At 39.5% G+C, this 17285-nt stretch overlaps 1 long non-coding RNA gene across 1 annotated transcript; it reads left to right on the plus strand.

The window, feature by feature from the left end:
• Nucleotides 1-534: 534 nt before the first annotated feature.
• Nucleotides 535-16889, plus strand: LOC116803444. The gene is made up of 3 exons (XR_004363611.1): nucleotides 535-547; nucleotides 1904-1905; nucleotides 16792-16889. It is a non-coding gene; the product is annotated as an uncharacterized LOC116803444 (long non-coding RNA).
• Nucleotides 16890-17285: the final 396 nt, after the last annotated feature.

Genomic DNA, 17285 nt, shown 5'->3' on the forward strand with positions numbered 1-17285 from the left:
GATTTCAAAAGGAATCGTTCAGTAATTCCTCTGAACTTAACCTAATGTGTGATAAAGATAAATGAGACCAAGTGGTATCTTAATTATAAAGTACAAAAGAAAATGTAATATGTTATGTTATCCTCCGGGTAAGGAGATCGCTGGGGTGTACCCTCTTCAGTCTTCGGAGAGAGATGGGATCAGCTAGGATAGTTGCTAGTCGGTTCGGGTGGGCCATAAGCCTGTCGGCATAACGGCTGCTGTGGAAATTAATCTGATCTTTCAGATCTCTTTCGATGACTATGTTCGTCACGTACCAGGGGAGCCCAGATGCGTGACGTGCAGCTCTTGACTGGACCACACGGAGCCTATTAAGCTGGGATTTGGCGGCAGTTCCCCACACCTGGATGGCATAACTCCACGTTGGAGCGAGAATGGCTTTGATTAAAAGAGCCTTAGAGTCAAAAATTGCTAAACCAATAACACAAAAATTAAAAAAAGGCTCCGTTATAAATGTTAAGGATAGCGATTATATATCAGCCGTCGAAAAATTAAAATTTTTAATTATGTCCGAACCAATATCAATTTACCCAAATTTCGGAAAAACATTCTCATTAACTACAGACGCCTGTAATGTTTCTCTAGGAGCTGTATTATCACAAGAGCATAAACCTGTCTGTTACGCTAGCCGCACTCTCAATGAACATGAACTTAACTATTCGGCAATAGAAAGATAACTTTTAGCTATTGTCTGGGCCACTAAATACTTCAGGTTGTAAATTTCAGATCCTTAGTGATCACCAACCTTTAGTTTGGCTCGATAATATCAATGAACCAAACATGAAACTGCAAAAATGGCAAATCAGACTAAATGAGTTTGATTACCATATAAAATATGTACCAGGAAAAGAAATCCATGTCGGCGATGCACTTTCACGTGTATAAATATAAAACTTCTACGGTGAATTTCCCACTCCAGCCGATATTTTTATGTATGTAGGAAAAGAAAAGAACAGAGGAAGAAAAATTATTCACTATAAATCGAAATATAAAATGAAAAATAAAATTAATGAAACTAAATATGATAATAATTCCAGAACAACCCCAAACGATCAAGACAATCCAATATAACCAAACATTCTTCATAATCCTTTACTATTTGTTACTATGTTCTACCCGATATGCCCTAGGACAAAGCCTTGAAGTAAACCCAATTTAAACTAAAAATGTTTCTCTAATAGACTGCCCAAAAATTCCGCGCCCTGGTCGAAAATTATTTTCTTTGGTGCGCCATAGTGACTTATGAATTGTAAGTTTTTAGGGTTAGGGTTATTTTAGGGTTAGGCAGGTATCACAATTTTTTATAATTTTTTTGATAGTGTCTTTTAAATGCGGGAAGTAAATGTCCCTTTTCAAATGGTTATACGTTTCGTCTAATCCCCTATGATTGGTATTTAAGTGGTACGCACGAATTTCGTTTTCCTGATCATTAGGATTCGTAATTTCGGTTAGCCATATATTGCAGCGGACAATTTCGTATAAATCATTTTCAAAAAAATAGTTATTATAGGACTCTTCTATTATTTTGAAAATATCGTCCGGTGCAAATATAGCGACTGTTTTATTCGGTTTCATGATTGCTTGAAGAGTGTTTGTAACGGAGTCGAAAGTACGCACGGGTTCTGTGATTATGTGTCTTACTTTATGGATAAATGGTGTTTCTACCTGTCTTAGCGTTGTTGATCCGGTACAGAATATTATTTGGCAATTGAAGTGATTTAGTGGTTCGTGGTATAATTCGTGGGTCTTCGTTTATGTTCAAGTTTGGCTCAATTCTGCTGAGCGCGTCAGCAACTACGTTTTGCGACCCTTTTTTGTATACGACTTCGTAGTCGTAAGCGGCCAGGATAGTTTTCCATCGAAGTAGTTTTGGATTCTGACCTTTCAGATTTTCTAGCCAGATTAATGGCTTATGGTCTGTGACTATTTTGAATCTACGCCCAAAGAGGTATGGTCTGAAGTGACCTACAGACCAAATGATAGCTAGCATATCTTTCTCTATCGTAGAATAGCGTAGAATATCCGTGTCCGATAATGTCCTGCTAGCGAAAGATATGGGTCTGTCTTTAGTATCTGGACCTTGTGACAGCACAGAGCCTATCGCATAATTACTTGCGTCTGTGGTCAGCGTGAACCGTTTATTGAAATCAGGGTATATGAGTATAGGATCAGTACAAAGGAGATCTTTCGACGTTTCGAATGCTTGTCTAAATTCATCGTCTATTATTATAGATTTCTTCCCTTTTAACTGTCTCGTTATGGGTTTAATACCCTAATAGTCCTAAAAATGATTTAATTTCCCTGGTTGTCTTTGGGCAAGGGAAGTCCTTGATGGTTTGAATCTTAAGTGGGTTTGGTTTGACTCCTTCCTGGGTTACGATATATCCCAGGAAGTCGATTTCTTTCCTTAAGAAGCTACACTTGCTTGGTTGGATTTTTAGGTTTGCGTTTTGGAGTTTTGTGAAAACAGATTTAATATCTGCTATATGTTTTTGGAGTGAGGGGGAGAATACTATTATGTCATCGAGATAGACGAGACAGACGTTACCGACTAGGTCACCCAAAACATTGTCCATAAGGCGTTGGAACGTGGCGTTCTTGAGACCGAAGGGCATTCTCGTGAACTCGTAATGCCCATTTTCGACGGTGAATGCCGTCTTGCTCGCGTCGCGTGTGTTCATTTGAATTTGGTGAAAGCCACTTGCTAAGTCGATTGTTGTGAAATACATGGTAGCATAGGAAATATGCTGTCTAGTATATCTGCAATGTTTGGGATAGGGTATCTATCAGAGACAGTCTTCTCGTTTAATTCCCGAAAATCGATTACCAAGCGCCACTTTTTTTCGCCTATGTTGTCACTTTTCTTAGGTACGACCCAAACGGGTGCACTCCAGGGGGAATAGCTGTTTTTTATGATGTTTTGTTCGAGCATTTTTGAAATTTGCTTTCGGACTTCGCCTTTATGTACAAATGGGTAACGGTATGATTTTGTGTGAATCGGTATATTATATGTTGTTGATGACGTTAGAGAACGTTAGTTGGTTGTTTTCGTTGTGGAAAAGTCTTTTGAATGAATTGCATAGTTTAAGTATGTATTGTTTTTCTTCGCTGTTGAGGTGTTCCATCAGAATGTTTAATTCTTGGTCGTCTTGTCGTTCTGTATCTGTTGCCGCGGACATGCAGTTTAAGTATTGGTGGGTTTGCGAAGAGAACTCTTCTGCCTGTAACGGTTCTTAGAGGATCTGGTCTGAGTTATTGCAGACCTCGAAATAAGCTGATCCTGCGTTTGCGGTGTATAAACCGCCTGTTATGGATACTTGATTATCCAAATTGGTGGTTTCATATATAAAATCTCCCTCCATGAAGTTTACTGGGAGCGGAAGTAGCATTTTGGTATTTTGTGGCAGGGTATGTAATGTGTCTACAGGGTTTGCTCTGGTGATGATTGGGATGGCGGTTTCTGGTGTTTCTAGTATGGATTCGGCAAGGTTTATTTTTTTTTCGAATTGTTTGAAATTTATTTTATCGGTATATTTCCGAATTTTGAATGTATTAAGAACAGTGTGGATATTGATATCCGAGGTTAATTTTTTGATGTGCTCTTCGTTAATAAGTGCTGGATTTATGAAAGAGTAAGTAGATCCAGTGTCTATTAGAAATTTGAGAGGGTTTGACACCATGGAGTTTGGTGATAAGAAAACAAATGGCAAGGAAGATCCGTGAGTCTTCTTGCTTATGTAGCCGACTGGCTTCCCGAGGTTTCTAGTAGAAAATTTGCATCATCGTTAATGTTACATAGAGGAGCGCTTGGGTTATGGTTGTTCCTGTTCTGGTGACTAAGGGTCTGATCTGGTTGTTCATAATTGTGGAAGGGGTTCCTGCCCAGAGTTTCTCTGTCTTGTCGACCATTACTATCGTTATGGGAATTATGTTGACGTGTCTATTATTGTTGTTTAAATTTTGTTGTCTCTGTATAAAGGGGCTATCATTGTTGTTGCTGTTGTTATCATATCGTGGTACATGACGAGCGTTGTTGCCATTATTATAGTTCTGTTGTCGTGGTATGTAGCGACTGTTGTAGTCGCTATATGGGTGATTCCTGTGAAATGGGCTGTCGCATCGTCGGTTATCTTGGTGTTTGTTCAGGCTTCTATGGAAATTTAATTCAATCTGACCGTACTCGTATGGTTTCTCGATTGTCTCTGGCTAATGGCTGACCTAAGTGGGTCCCCTTTAATCCAGTTATGAATGTATTTAGGCAGAATCTATCGTATTGGTCGCGTTTGGCCGCGAGAGAGTGTGCACTAGGGTCGGCTTCTCTAGCGAGTGACATTAAATCGCTTCTTATTTTAGCGGCTGAGTAATACAATTTTCCCATACTGAGTCCGTCCGGAAGGTTGTGTAGCTCTCTAACAAGCATTTCTTCTGTTTTCTTGCTAGAGTATAGTCGCTTGAGGTTTATTTTGATGTCATCCCAAGTAAGGAGTACATCGCAGACATTCAGTGCTTCGTCTGCCCTGCCTTTAATTTTGTCACGGATAGTTCCAAGTAAGTACTGTCCGCCTGTTGTTTGGTCCACTGATGAGGCTAACAAAAGGAGCTGATCTACTCTGTCTATGAATCTATCAAGATTGTCAGGTGGGCCTTCGTAGGTTGGTAGTTGATGTACAAGGGTTAGTAATTGTTGTAGGTTCAGGTTAGTGTTTGTTGATGAATTAACGATAGGACTTATTGGCCCTGTGTCGTTACCGGAATCCATAGCGTTGGTGGGATTATTGTCTTCGGATTGAACCGACTGGTCTTTCTCTTTAGTTCCTGCCGCTTCCCTTATCTCAGATAGACCAGATTCGCTTCTTAGCCCTATTCTGCCCCTATCTGTATTACTAATGTTGGCTTTTTGTCCTAGCATTTACACGTATTGGGAAGAAATCTGTATTTTTTGTTTGCAAATAATAGTGATTAATTATATATTGGGGTATGGTTATGATATGTGTAATAATATGTAAAAATAGGTATATTAATAATATATTTTTGTTTAGGGAAAATTTTGGGTGTTAGGCTTGTTTTGTTTTCGTTTGTATATTAATGTAGTAATATATTGTATTATATTCTGTGATGCTATGTATATGTATCTGTTTGAATGTGTATTATGTGTGTATTCTTTTCAAAATAAAAGAAAACCTGTATGTGTGTGTCCGTTACGCAGTTTCTTCTTATCTTTGTTTCCCGGTTCTTAGTGTATGTCGTTCTTGTAGTGCTTCTGTGCTTCTATCCACCTTTGTAGTTTTTTTTTTGTGTTTTCGACTTTAGCTGTAATACATGATTTAAATAGCTATTGAATAGAGTGTATTTTTTTTATAGGTTAGTGAACATGTGACAACAGTAGGCGTTAAGTTGGTTTTATTTGTGTTCTTTTTTTTCTATACATATATGTATTATTTTTCTTGTTATTATTGATTATTATTGATTGTTATTATTATTATTATAGGCTGATGTAATATTACCATAGTGATGAAATTACCATTCTTATGAAGTAACCAAAGAGCAACCAATACTCTCGCACACACCAAGCGCTCTCCGACACACAAATGGTAACCATACACAGTAGTTTAACAAGTCAGAAAAAAATGTTTGCTCTTTTAATTTTTTTTTTTTTATTATTATTTTTGTTGTTATTGATTAATTTACCATTTTTATGAGTTAGGGTGTATGGATGATCCCGGTGCCTTATTAGCGATTGATGTACACATATACGGTCATCACACACAGTAACTTGTTGGTATAATTGTTGTAAATTGTCCCGCACAAGCGATCCCGGTGCCTTATCAGCGTTTGATGTACACATATACGGTCGCCTGTAAAGCAATTTGAACTTGATTTCGTTTGTTTCCTTTGTTTTAGTTGCACTTGCACGTTATTATGTTTCAATACGCTTTATCCAATTCCTTTCTATTTCACCACTCACTAATAAAATCCCCACAACCACTGCCGTCACATGTTCATCACCTCTTTAGAATTAGAACGATAAGCGTAGTGGGCATTGTTAATCCCTTGTCCGTTGACCGGCTGCGCCAGTTACAATCCCGTGGCCGAGGGAGGAAAGCTTCCAAAAAAACGACTGAGCAGTTTGAGGTGTGAAATTAGAATAATATGAATTCTTCATTACAAATATGTATATGTATGTATCTCCCAAATATCTTCGTCAGAGTTCGTATTGGCGATCTTCGTTGAACTTTCGCTCGGCTCTCAGTTGTTGTTGGGTCGGGTCTCTCGTTGCAGTAATGGGTAGACCGAGAGAAGGGGTATGTTAACTCGCGCAATGAGCTTCAGCAACAGCTGCAGGCTTACGCCTTCAAGAAACGTAACAACGAAGATGATTCTGGCCTAGAAAAAAAGAAGTCAAGAATGCAGTCGGAGATCAAGTGCCATTTTTGTGAACAAGTTGGCCACAAATTCGCCGAATTCAGGGCTCGAAAGGAAGGTACATCAAACATCAAACACAAAAGGAAGAAGCTACAGAGGCACACCTGGGTTAAAAGATCGTTCAAACATAAAGTTTTTTAAATGCAACGAAATGGGACATGTCGTGTCTGTATGTCCCAAAGCAAAATTAAGTGAGCCAAGTGGATTATTCTTTCAATTGGATGAGCCCTTTCCATTCTTTTTCGATTCGGGAGCCGAATGTTCTTTGGTAAATGAAAAATTTAGTAACAAATAGGCTGGCAAGAGAATTAACAATCCAGTTATTTTAAAAGAAATTGGTGACAATATTGTGACAAATATATGGTGACAAATACTATCAACATTCCGAATGTCTCAATTGAATTTAGAAATTTAGTTTCATGTTGTAGTGGACAACTATTTAAAGCACGACGTGATGATTGGTGTATCGATTAAATATGATAAATTTAGTATTTACAAATTCAAAGTTATTAATGCCGTTCAAAATAATGCACCTGAGAATAGTTTGGAAATACTTTTTGACATCAATACCGAATTAAGCGATAATGATAAATGTAAATTAAGAAATGTATTGAAAAAGTTTCGTATTTGGGATACCAAATAAGAGTGTAACCACAGGTGCATTGGAAATTCGTTTAAGTGATAAGAATAAAACTGTTCAAATTCGCCCATATCGACTCAGCGCAGATGAGAAGCTGTTAGTTAGAGAAAAGATGTAATTCGTCCCAGCAGTTCTCCATTTCCAAGTCCAATGTTACTAGTCAAAAAGAAGGACGGTAGTTAGAGGTTGTGTATCGATTTTCGAGAGCTAAACTTAAATATTTTTTCTGATAAGTTTCTATTGCCACTGATTTCAGATCAAATAGATCGTTTGTGGGGTGGTAAATATTTTTCCAGTTTTTTGACATAGCCAGCGGATTTTATAAAATACCGTTTCATCCGGATTTTATAGAAAAGTCAAGTTTGCCTTTCTTTGGAGTTCCCAGTCGCATTGTAGTGAATCAAGGCAGAAGTTTTGCCAGAAACAGGTTCGGTGAGTTTTGTTAAAAAAACAGGATTGAGTTGTTTTTCATAGCTACAGATGCCAGCAGAGCAAATGGGTAGGTTGAAAGGGTGACGAGCACTGTTAAAACTATGCTTACTGCTGTGAAAACGAGTCAGCGATCATGGCACGATGCGTTGGCAGAAATCTAAGGAGTCATGAATTGCGCCACAAATCGAGTCACTGAAACAAGTGCTTTGGAATTGCTGATAGGAAGAGAAGCTAGGCCTTTTAAGTTGTTGCCAATCGATGTGGAAGAAAGTGTAGACGATAGAGAACGAATGAGGGTACAAGCCAAGGAAAACATGCGAAAGAATGAACAGTACGATAACCAAGGTTTGATAAAAACAAAGCAAAAGTAGTTCGGTATAAGGTAGGTGATCATGTGTTAGGCGAGGAGCGTCATCGAGTGATTAATGTACTGGATGGTGATCGAAACGATTTGAAGTCGTTAGTTAATAAGCGAACATATAAATATTCGCATGAATGACTAAGAGCGCCCAGACAGACAATTTACAGCGGAATGTAATGGTGACTCCCTAGAGGGAAAAGAGTAGCACTAAAAGAGTGGCACTAGTGATCGTGCATCTGTGTCCCAAGAGGGAAAAAATTTGGCGAACGGCACGAATGAAATGAAAAAGAGTAATGACCGCACTATACCAGCTAACTCGCGGGGACGAGAAGTGTTATGGCGGGAGTCATATGGAGTTCCCAGTCGCATTGTAGTGAATCAAGGCAGAAGTTTGGCCAGAAACAAGTTCCGTGAGTTTTGTTAGACAAACAGGATTGAGTTGTTTACAACAGATGCCAGCAGAGCAGAGCAAGCGAAAGAATGCACTGTACGATAACCAAGGTTTGATAAAAACAAAGGAAAAGTATTTCGGTATAAGGTAGGTGATCATGTGTTAGGCGAGGAGCGTCATCGAGTGATAAATGTACTGGATGGTGATCGATACGATTTGAAGTCGTTAGTTAATAAGCGAACATATAAATATTCGCATGAATGACTAAGAGCGCTACCAGACAGACAATTTACAGCGGAATGTAATTGTGACTCCCTAGAGGGAAAAGAGTAGCACTAAAAGAGTGGCACTAGCGAATGAAATGAAAAAGAGTAATGACCGCACTATACCAACTAACTCGCAGGGACGAGAAGTGTTATGGCGGGAGTCAAGAGATGATGACTGCACAGCTAACTCGCAGGGACGACCAGTGTTATGGCGGGGGTCAAGAGATGATGACTGCACTATAATAGCTAACTCGCAGGGACGAGAAGTGTTATGGCGGTGTTATGGCGGGAGATTGGGTGTGAGAGAAGACACGCCAAGGTTAATATGAGAAATTAAAGTTATGGAAAATGTAAATGGTTTGAAGTTTTGACATGTAAATTGGAGATGTCTTTGTAACTAAGTCTGTAAAAGGAGAATAATTAAACCTGTTTACAGCGCAGAGGTTTATTGGTAACTGAATTCGAATTATGTATATGTCGCATTACGAATGTATTTTGACCACTGTACGTGTCTGTCATATTATTAGCATGGTTTGACCACTGTGCTTGCAAGTCGCAGCTGCGCAATGAGTTTGGTATATCGTGAGGACATTCTTAGAATTTGACTACAACGTAGAATATGACTGGCGCCAAAGTACCGTTACGAGTGAGGCGACGGCGTTGTCGCGCTGCCGCCAAGTGTAGTCCAGCTAGGGTGTGTAAAGGATAGATCGATGCGTAGAAAATACGATCAGTTGCATACAGACGATCGCGCACGCCGGTTGGAATTCGCTTCACTCGAAAGGTTTATTTGCCAATATGGAAGATCAGGCCCAAATAAATGCCAACGCTGAGACATCAGAAGTGGGATCTGCTTTGCCTACAAATATCACCGATGCATACCTGGCAGCTTTACAAGTGCAAAACAACAACCTAATGGAGATCATCAAAAATATGCAGACACCAAAGGCATCGGCAACTGATGAAAAGGGAAAACATATAACTCTCCCAAAGTTTCATCCTGAGGGAGCTGGTGCAGATGCCTCAGCTTGGTGTACAACAGTGGATCTAATTTTTGCTGATAAAATGCCCGAAGGTAGCAGCCTGATGATAACTTTAAGTAAGGCGCTAGAGGGAAGTGCATCACAATGGCTGTCCCAAATATGCTTTGCTGGCATCACATGGCCACAATTTAAAGAACTCTTCGTTCAACGCTTTGTTGGCATCGAAACGTCTGCAGCCACACTGATGAAAATTTTGAACGGGCGACCAAAGTCTGGAGAAAGTTACACCGAATATGGAAGCCGAATCGTCACCTTACTTATGTCCAAATTTAAATCTATTGATCTGGAGGAAATTGCGGTTTCACTTACTCTGGCTCACATGACACAAATTGATGACAAATTGTCGCGCTGGGTTTTTACAAACAATATTAAAACTCGAAATGACATGCAACAACAACTACAAGCGCACACTTTTAAAAAACGGAACCTTGATGACGACGCATCTACAACAGACCCGGAGCGTAAAAAGTCTAAGTATCTCTCTCAAGTGGAATGCAATTATTGTGGAAAGACTGGACATAAATATGCTAAATGTCGTGCTCGGCAGAGGTCACAAAATCAAGGAAGAAGTCACAATGGAAGTTCAACGCAAGGATCAAAAGACCGATTAACAGTCAAATGTTTCAAATGCGACGAGCTTGGGCACTTCGCATCCGCCTGTCCAAAAGGACGATCACGAGAAAACGACCCAGTAACCGAGAAACGTGTTGACATCTGTACTGTAGCTCCACCATCAGGAATAGTAAGAAGTTCAACCGGTGAGTCCGTTCCATACTTTTTTGATTCCATACTGAAAGAGGGATTAGCGGATGTGTTCATGGAAGGATGTTAGTGGTGCTGTGCTTATGAGTGGCAAATTCTAGCTACGTAAAGATTTGTAATTTTAATTTTATAAATAAAAAAAAAAAAAAGATTCAATATAAGAAATAAGATTCAATTTGCTCAAGAGTGAAGAGCGGCATCAAACAAAGCTAAACCCAAGGTTTGGGGGCCATATGTAATGGCAGAAAAGCTTGATGGTGACCGATATGTGTTGAGATCTTTGACAAGCAAGAGAACGTATAGTAGGCCCACGAATAGTTATGGTCGATGCCTGTTGAGGTAGACGCAGACCAATGCGAGAGATCGCCGACTGAGGCACTCGTAGAGACCAATGTGAGAGATCCCCGACTGAGGCACTCGTAGAGATCAATGTGAGAGATCGCCGACTGAGGCACTCGTAGGGACCAATGTGAGAGATCGCCGACTGAGGCACTCGTAGAGACCACTGCGAGAGATCGCCGACTGAGGCACTCGTAGAGACCATAGACTCTGAGTTAATTATTCACAAGGCTACAGCTATGAGGGTCTGGAGGGACCATGACGCATGAGGATGCGTGAGATCGTTGCAAGGACTGCAGCAAGAGCCTGACAGTGTGACAAATTAGAGACAAAACAGAGAGAATGGTAAGGTAAAGAATGAAAAAAAGAAAGAAGTGTGGCAAGAGATACGATTACTGTTTGATCAAAAGAAATGAAGTCATAAAATGTAAATTGCAAAGAAAAGTTTGAGCAAGGCAAGGGATATTGATGAAATATTACGTTGAGTTAAAGATTGAAATAATGAAGTGAAGTTGAGAAATATAAGGAAAGCAACGAGAGGGCGACGTGAATTAGTCTGGTCGAAGGGATCGAAGGGACAACACGCAGGAGACTTGCTCTGATAATCAATATGGATCGATCCTGTTACATAAAATTGACAATAAACCTCATGTTGTAGAGTATTACAGGACGTAAATTTGTAGTATATACTGACTGTAATTATTTAAAGGCCAGCCGCACAAAACTAGGTTTAACACCGAGGGTGCATAGATGGTGGGCGTTTTTACAGGCATTTGATTTCGAAATAGAGTATAGAAAAGGCGAGCGAATGGCGCATGTGGATTTTCTCTCTCGAAATCCAGTGCTTGAACAACAGAAAGAACAGCGAGATACTGAGATACAATATATTAAAGAATAATGAGTTACGTTGTTATGCATCTTGGATGGGAAAAGACGCTGGACAAAGTCTATTGTTATTATCGGTTCGAAAATATGTCTAAATGTGTGCGTGGATTCGTAGAAGATTTGATTAAATGTAAAGTTTCTAAGCCACTAGCAGGAAAAGTGCAGATTGAGCTGCATCCTATTCCTAAAATAGGAGCCGAGTCTAGTCAGAGATCATGGCAGGATGCGTTGGCTGAAGTGCAGCTAGCAATGAATGGCACGATTAATTATTGATTGGTAAAGAAGCTCGACCTTTTGGCTTGTTGCCGCTAAACGAAAATAACGATGATGAGGTAGACAAAGAAAATTTGAGAAAGGAGGCTAAAAAGAACATGAAAGCTCAAGCAGAATACGATAAAGATGAGTTATGTAAAGACAGGGGCAGCACGATAGGAGTTGTGTCTGTTGCCCAATAGAGAAACTGAAGACCGCACCATAGCAGAAGAGACTTGTTATGGCGGGGGTCGTTTGTGTAAAAGGAACTACACAAAATATAAGTTCAGTTTGTGTAAAAGGAACTACAAAAAATATAAGTTCAGTTTGTGTAAAAGGAACTACACAAAATATAAGTTCAGTTTGTGTAAAAGGAACTACACAAAATATAAGTTCAGTATGTGTAAAAGGAACTACACAAATATAAGTTAATTATGTGTAAAAGGAACTACACTAAAGATAAGTTAATTATTTGTAAAAGGAACTACAAAATTTGTTTGATTTGAAAGATTAAGAGAAAAATGTGTTAAAGGAATTACACGAGTGGTATGATTTGTTAAATTTGAGTTGTGTTACGAAAATTTAAGTAATTTAGTCATGTTATGATAAGACTAAAGTTGAAACTAATTTGAATCATAAATGGATTGAATGGAAATAATTCTTTGAAATATCCATAGAGTTTTTTGAATCCTGAAGTGTTATCACTTATGTGGTAGATTTCAGACAATACACGAGGACGTGTATTATGTCAGGAAGGCCGTGTCGCATTACGAATGTATTTTGACCACTGTACGTGTCTGTCATATTATTAGCATGGTTTGACCACTGTGCTTGCAAGTCGCAGCTGCGCAATGAGTTTGGTATATCGTGAGGACATTCTTAGAATTTGACTACAACGTAGAATATGACTGGCGCCAAAGTACCGTTACGAGTGAGGCGACGGCGTTGTCGCGCTGTCGCCAAGTGTAGTCCAGCTAGGGTGTGTAAAGGATAGATCGATGCGTAGAAAATACGATCAGTTGCATACAGACGATCGCGCACGCCGGTTTGAATTCGCTTCACTCGAAAGGTTTATTTGCCAATATGGAAGATCAGGCCCAAATAAATGCCAACGCTGCGACATATACTTGCTGCACACAGGCAGCGTCAAAATATGCGAACAAAAAGTGATCGCCGATTAGTAGCGAAAACACTTAAAAAGGAATTAACCGTTGCTCGCAAGCGACTTGAGTGTTTGAGTACACGAGTATTTGAGTGATTCTTACATACATATATCGTTGGTCATTATACATATATGTTCATTATATATTCAACACTCCTCAACGTTGTACGTTTACATATTCACTCAAAACATTCCCATTATTAGCTTAAAACATCTATTATGCTTGATTCTACTTAAGTTCTTTGTTAACACATCCGCTATCATATCTTCAGTGGGAACATAACTAATGTTTACAATTTTATCCTTATGTAGCAAGTTTCCTTTATACTGTGTTACTTTATTGTTTAATGACAATTGTTTATAGTACACTTTATATTGTTTGATGACAATAGTTCTCGCTTATTATTATTTAATTGTTTGATTGAAAAACTTGCGACTGCTCTCGTTCACCATTCTACTCGAAGTCCTCCTTTGGTTTTTTCCGTTAATAAGCGTTGCCACTGCGCGTTACTCTCTTGCTCTCTGTTTCATCGTTCATTTTAGTTCGCTGATCTGGTTCATTTCCCACACTTATATATATCTCTGACATGATGATTCTTAATGTCAATGTGTTTGCTTCTTGCATGGAACCTAGGATTTTTAACTAAGCATTGCGAACTTTGGTTGTCGCTATAGATCTGCACAGTCTTGACATATCCGAAACCCATTTCGGCAACCAGCTTCCTGATATAGACCGCCTCTTTGGCAGCCGAGGAGAGAGCTATATATTCGGCCTCTGTGCTGCTCAGAGCTACAATTCTTTGCTTCTTGGATTCCCAACTAAAGGCAGCACCAGCAGCAAAAAACGCCAAAAAGAATAGTCAGCCCAGTCTGCTCTGCCCAGTTCTTCTGTAGTGTAGTTCCTTCTCGGAAGTGCCCCTCAGGTAGCGTAAGATACGCTTGTCAGCCGCCTCGTGCTCCTTATGAGGATCTGCATTCTGCTGTGCCGCTGTAGAATGCAATATGTCTGGTCGAGCCGTCATCGCCAGATACAGAAGGCACCCAATCAATGACTGATAAGATTCCTTATTCACACGATCACATCCCTTGTCGTCGCATTTTATCTGATGGCCAGCCTCCAATGGAATACTGCTTGGCTTACAATTTTGCATTCCATAATCGTTAAGGAGTGTCTCCACATACTGCTTGTGGACAATTTTGATACTTCCAGTTTCATTCTCTCTCTCAATTTCCATGCCAAGGAAATGTTTAAGATCGCCGCCGTCGACCACGTCAAACTTTTTGGAGATAAGCAACTTGATCTCGTTTAGGTCATCTTTGTTGGAGCTCGCTATGATCAAGTCATCCACGTACACCACAATTAGACCCAGATTGTCATCAACTTTGCGCACGTACAAACAAGGTCCACTAGGACAAGGAGTGAAACCAATCTCCAATAGCACGGCATTCAGTCTCTTGTTCCATTTGCGTCCACTCTGTTTTCGCTACTTAGGTAAGGTGGCTTTAGGTTCTGGCTTTTGTTCAATACTTGCTAGTTCGTCATCGCCTGCCTCAGGCTCCACATTAGGAGGATTATTAGACAACTCACCAACCACAAGCGTAGATTTGCCTTGGAGTTCAACCAATTTTAACTCCGTTTCACCATGCAAGCCACTTCTGCCCAAGTCATCTTCGAAAAACATGACGTCCCGCTCTTCGATCATCTCCTCTTCTCATGGCTATACAGTCGATACGCCTTTGCCGTTTCGGAGTAGCCAACCAGTATATGCTCCTCACCCTTCGGAGCAAACTTCGTCTTATGTGTCTTGTTCAACACGATGGCTTTGGCACCAAAGACACGGAGGTACGTATGGCTTTCTTCCTGTCCATACCTCAAAAGGAGTTAAACCAAGCAACGTTGTTGTTTCTGCACGGTTCTTCAAGTAGGATGCTGTCTTGATCGCTTTAGCCCAAAAACTTTCATCAAGGCCAGCACACAGTAACATGGTTCGGGCCATTTCCACCACAATGTTCTGTTTGCTCTCTCCGCTACACCATTTTGTTAGGGGTGTGCGGCACTGTTAGCTAACTTTTAATGCCATGACTAATAAGAAACTGTTCAAACAAGCCACTTAAATATTCACGACCATTGTCATTTCTCAAGATTTTTAATATTTTACCCGTTTGATTTTCAACAAATGATTTGTATTCTTTAAATTTTTCAAAAACTTCATCTCGTGTTTTTGTTGGGGGGTGTGCGGCACTGTTAGCTGCCTTTTAATGCCATGACTAATAAGAAACTGTTCAAACGAGCCACTTAAATATTCACGACCATTGTCATTTCTCAAGATTTTTAATATTTTACCCGTTTGATTTTCAACAAATGATTTGTATTCTTTAAATTTTTCAAAAACTTCATCTCTGGATTTGTCATCAATAAAGGTCACAAAGTAACGTGCACCACCATTTGATTTTTTATTAATCGAGCCACAAATATCGGTATGCACTAGACCCAGAATTTCTTTTGCGCGATTTTCACTGGATTTTGGACAATTCTTTACACTAATTTTGCCTTTTGCACACGACTCACAGTCGTTTTCGCTTCTGAAATTTAGATGTCCGAATCTATTATGCCATAATTGCGATGAATTTTTGTTTTGCACATTGTAACATTTATTCTTGGCATTCTCAAACAGAAACAAATTTTCACGTTTCTCTCCCTTTAGTATTACAGTTGCGTCATTCTCAATTACACTCGCGCCTTTTTCTGAGAATTTCACGCAAAAACCTTTTTCGATCGCCTTCGACACTGACATAAAATTGACATAGAATTATATTGAATTCCGAAAAAATTTCTCGCTCACAACACAAATGAGCAGTGGCTTCACTATCGAGACACCATGTACCTCGCGACATTTCACTCACACTTGAGCCATAACACACTGAATATGAATATGAATATGATCTCTGCTTTTTATTATTTTTAGTTTACCATATCTTTCTCTACAATTAACAGCTTTGTGGCCACGCTGCTTTTGACGTCGTTCGTAGGAACCAATAACGGTTCGAATTGCTCTTCGAGGTCGGCTGTTCAACCCGAGACACGTATGCCCTTTTCTCGAAAACTTCTTCGCACTCTTCGTTCACCCTAAGTCGTTCAGCTTCTTCGAGAAGCTTCAATTTTACAGTTGAAAACGGGGGCAAAGTATCGCGTGTTTGCATGGCAACTACGAAATTTTCAAAGCTTTTTGGAAGTCTAGTTAGCAGCAACTTTTAGGTTATCACCTAGTAAATTTTGAGTTCTTCCAATTTTCCACAAATTTCTACAAATGAATTCACATAGTCTGTCACATTATCACCTTGCTTCATTTTTAAGCGAATGAGTTTTTGATAGAGCTGCATTTGAATTAACGGTCCGACCGGCTTATGTATTTTTTCTAAAATGTCCCACGCTTCCTTTGCAGTCACACACGACTTAATGTGCATCATTTGGGACGGTTTTAGATGCCAAATTATGCTCGACAGAGCTTTCGCGTCTTTAGTGTTCCATTTCGTAGGCTCTGGCGCATCATCGGGTTCCTTCACACTACCACATACCACGTCCCATAAATCTGAAGCTATCAGAACACTACGCATGGACATTGACCAAATGTCATAATTGCTCTCATCGAGCTTATCAATGTTGACCGTAACTCATTTTGAATTTTCTTTTTTCGTAAAGACAAATTCGCTTTTAATAGTCACTTTCCGAATCTTCTTTTTCGTAAAGACAAATTCACTCGAGTTACCGCACCAAACTTGTGTCTGGGCCCATAAGCTATTAAACGTGTTTACAGCGCAGAGGTTTATTGGTAACTGAATTCAAATTATGTATACTTGCTGCACACAGGCAGCGTCAAAATATGCGAACAAAGAGTGATCACCGATTAGTAGCGAAAACACTCAAAAAGGAATTAAACGTTGCTCGCAGGCGACTTGAGTGTTTGAATACACAAGTAATTGAGTGATTTTTACATACATACATCGTTGTTCATTATACATATATGTTCATTATATATTCAACAAGAATAAATTATGAGATGAATTGTCAATTAAGGTTTGTGTAGGCGGCTCTATACGTTCATAAATGTAACAGAGAAAGATATTTGAGTTTGTTAAATAAATGGGAGTTAAGTTGACGAAGTTGTGTGACTTGGACTTGATTGTGTGTGACTTGGACTTGATCATATTCTGATGAAATTGTAATATTGCGGAAAAATTCTGTCGAGCGCTGCGGCAGAGGAACGAACAGCTTTTGCAGCTGAGTGGGGT

Source organism: Drosophila sechellia, unplaced genomic scaffold (genome assembly GCF_004382195.2).
Source record: "Drosophila sechellia strain sech25 unplaced genomic scaffold, ASM438219v1 Y_28, whole genome shotgun sequence".
NCBI lineage: Eukaryota > Metazoa > Arthropoda > Insecta > Diptera > Drosophilidae > Drosophila > Drosophila sechellia.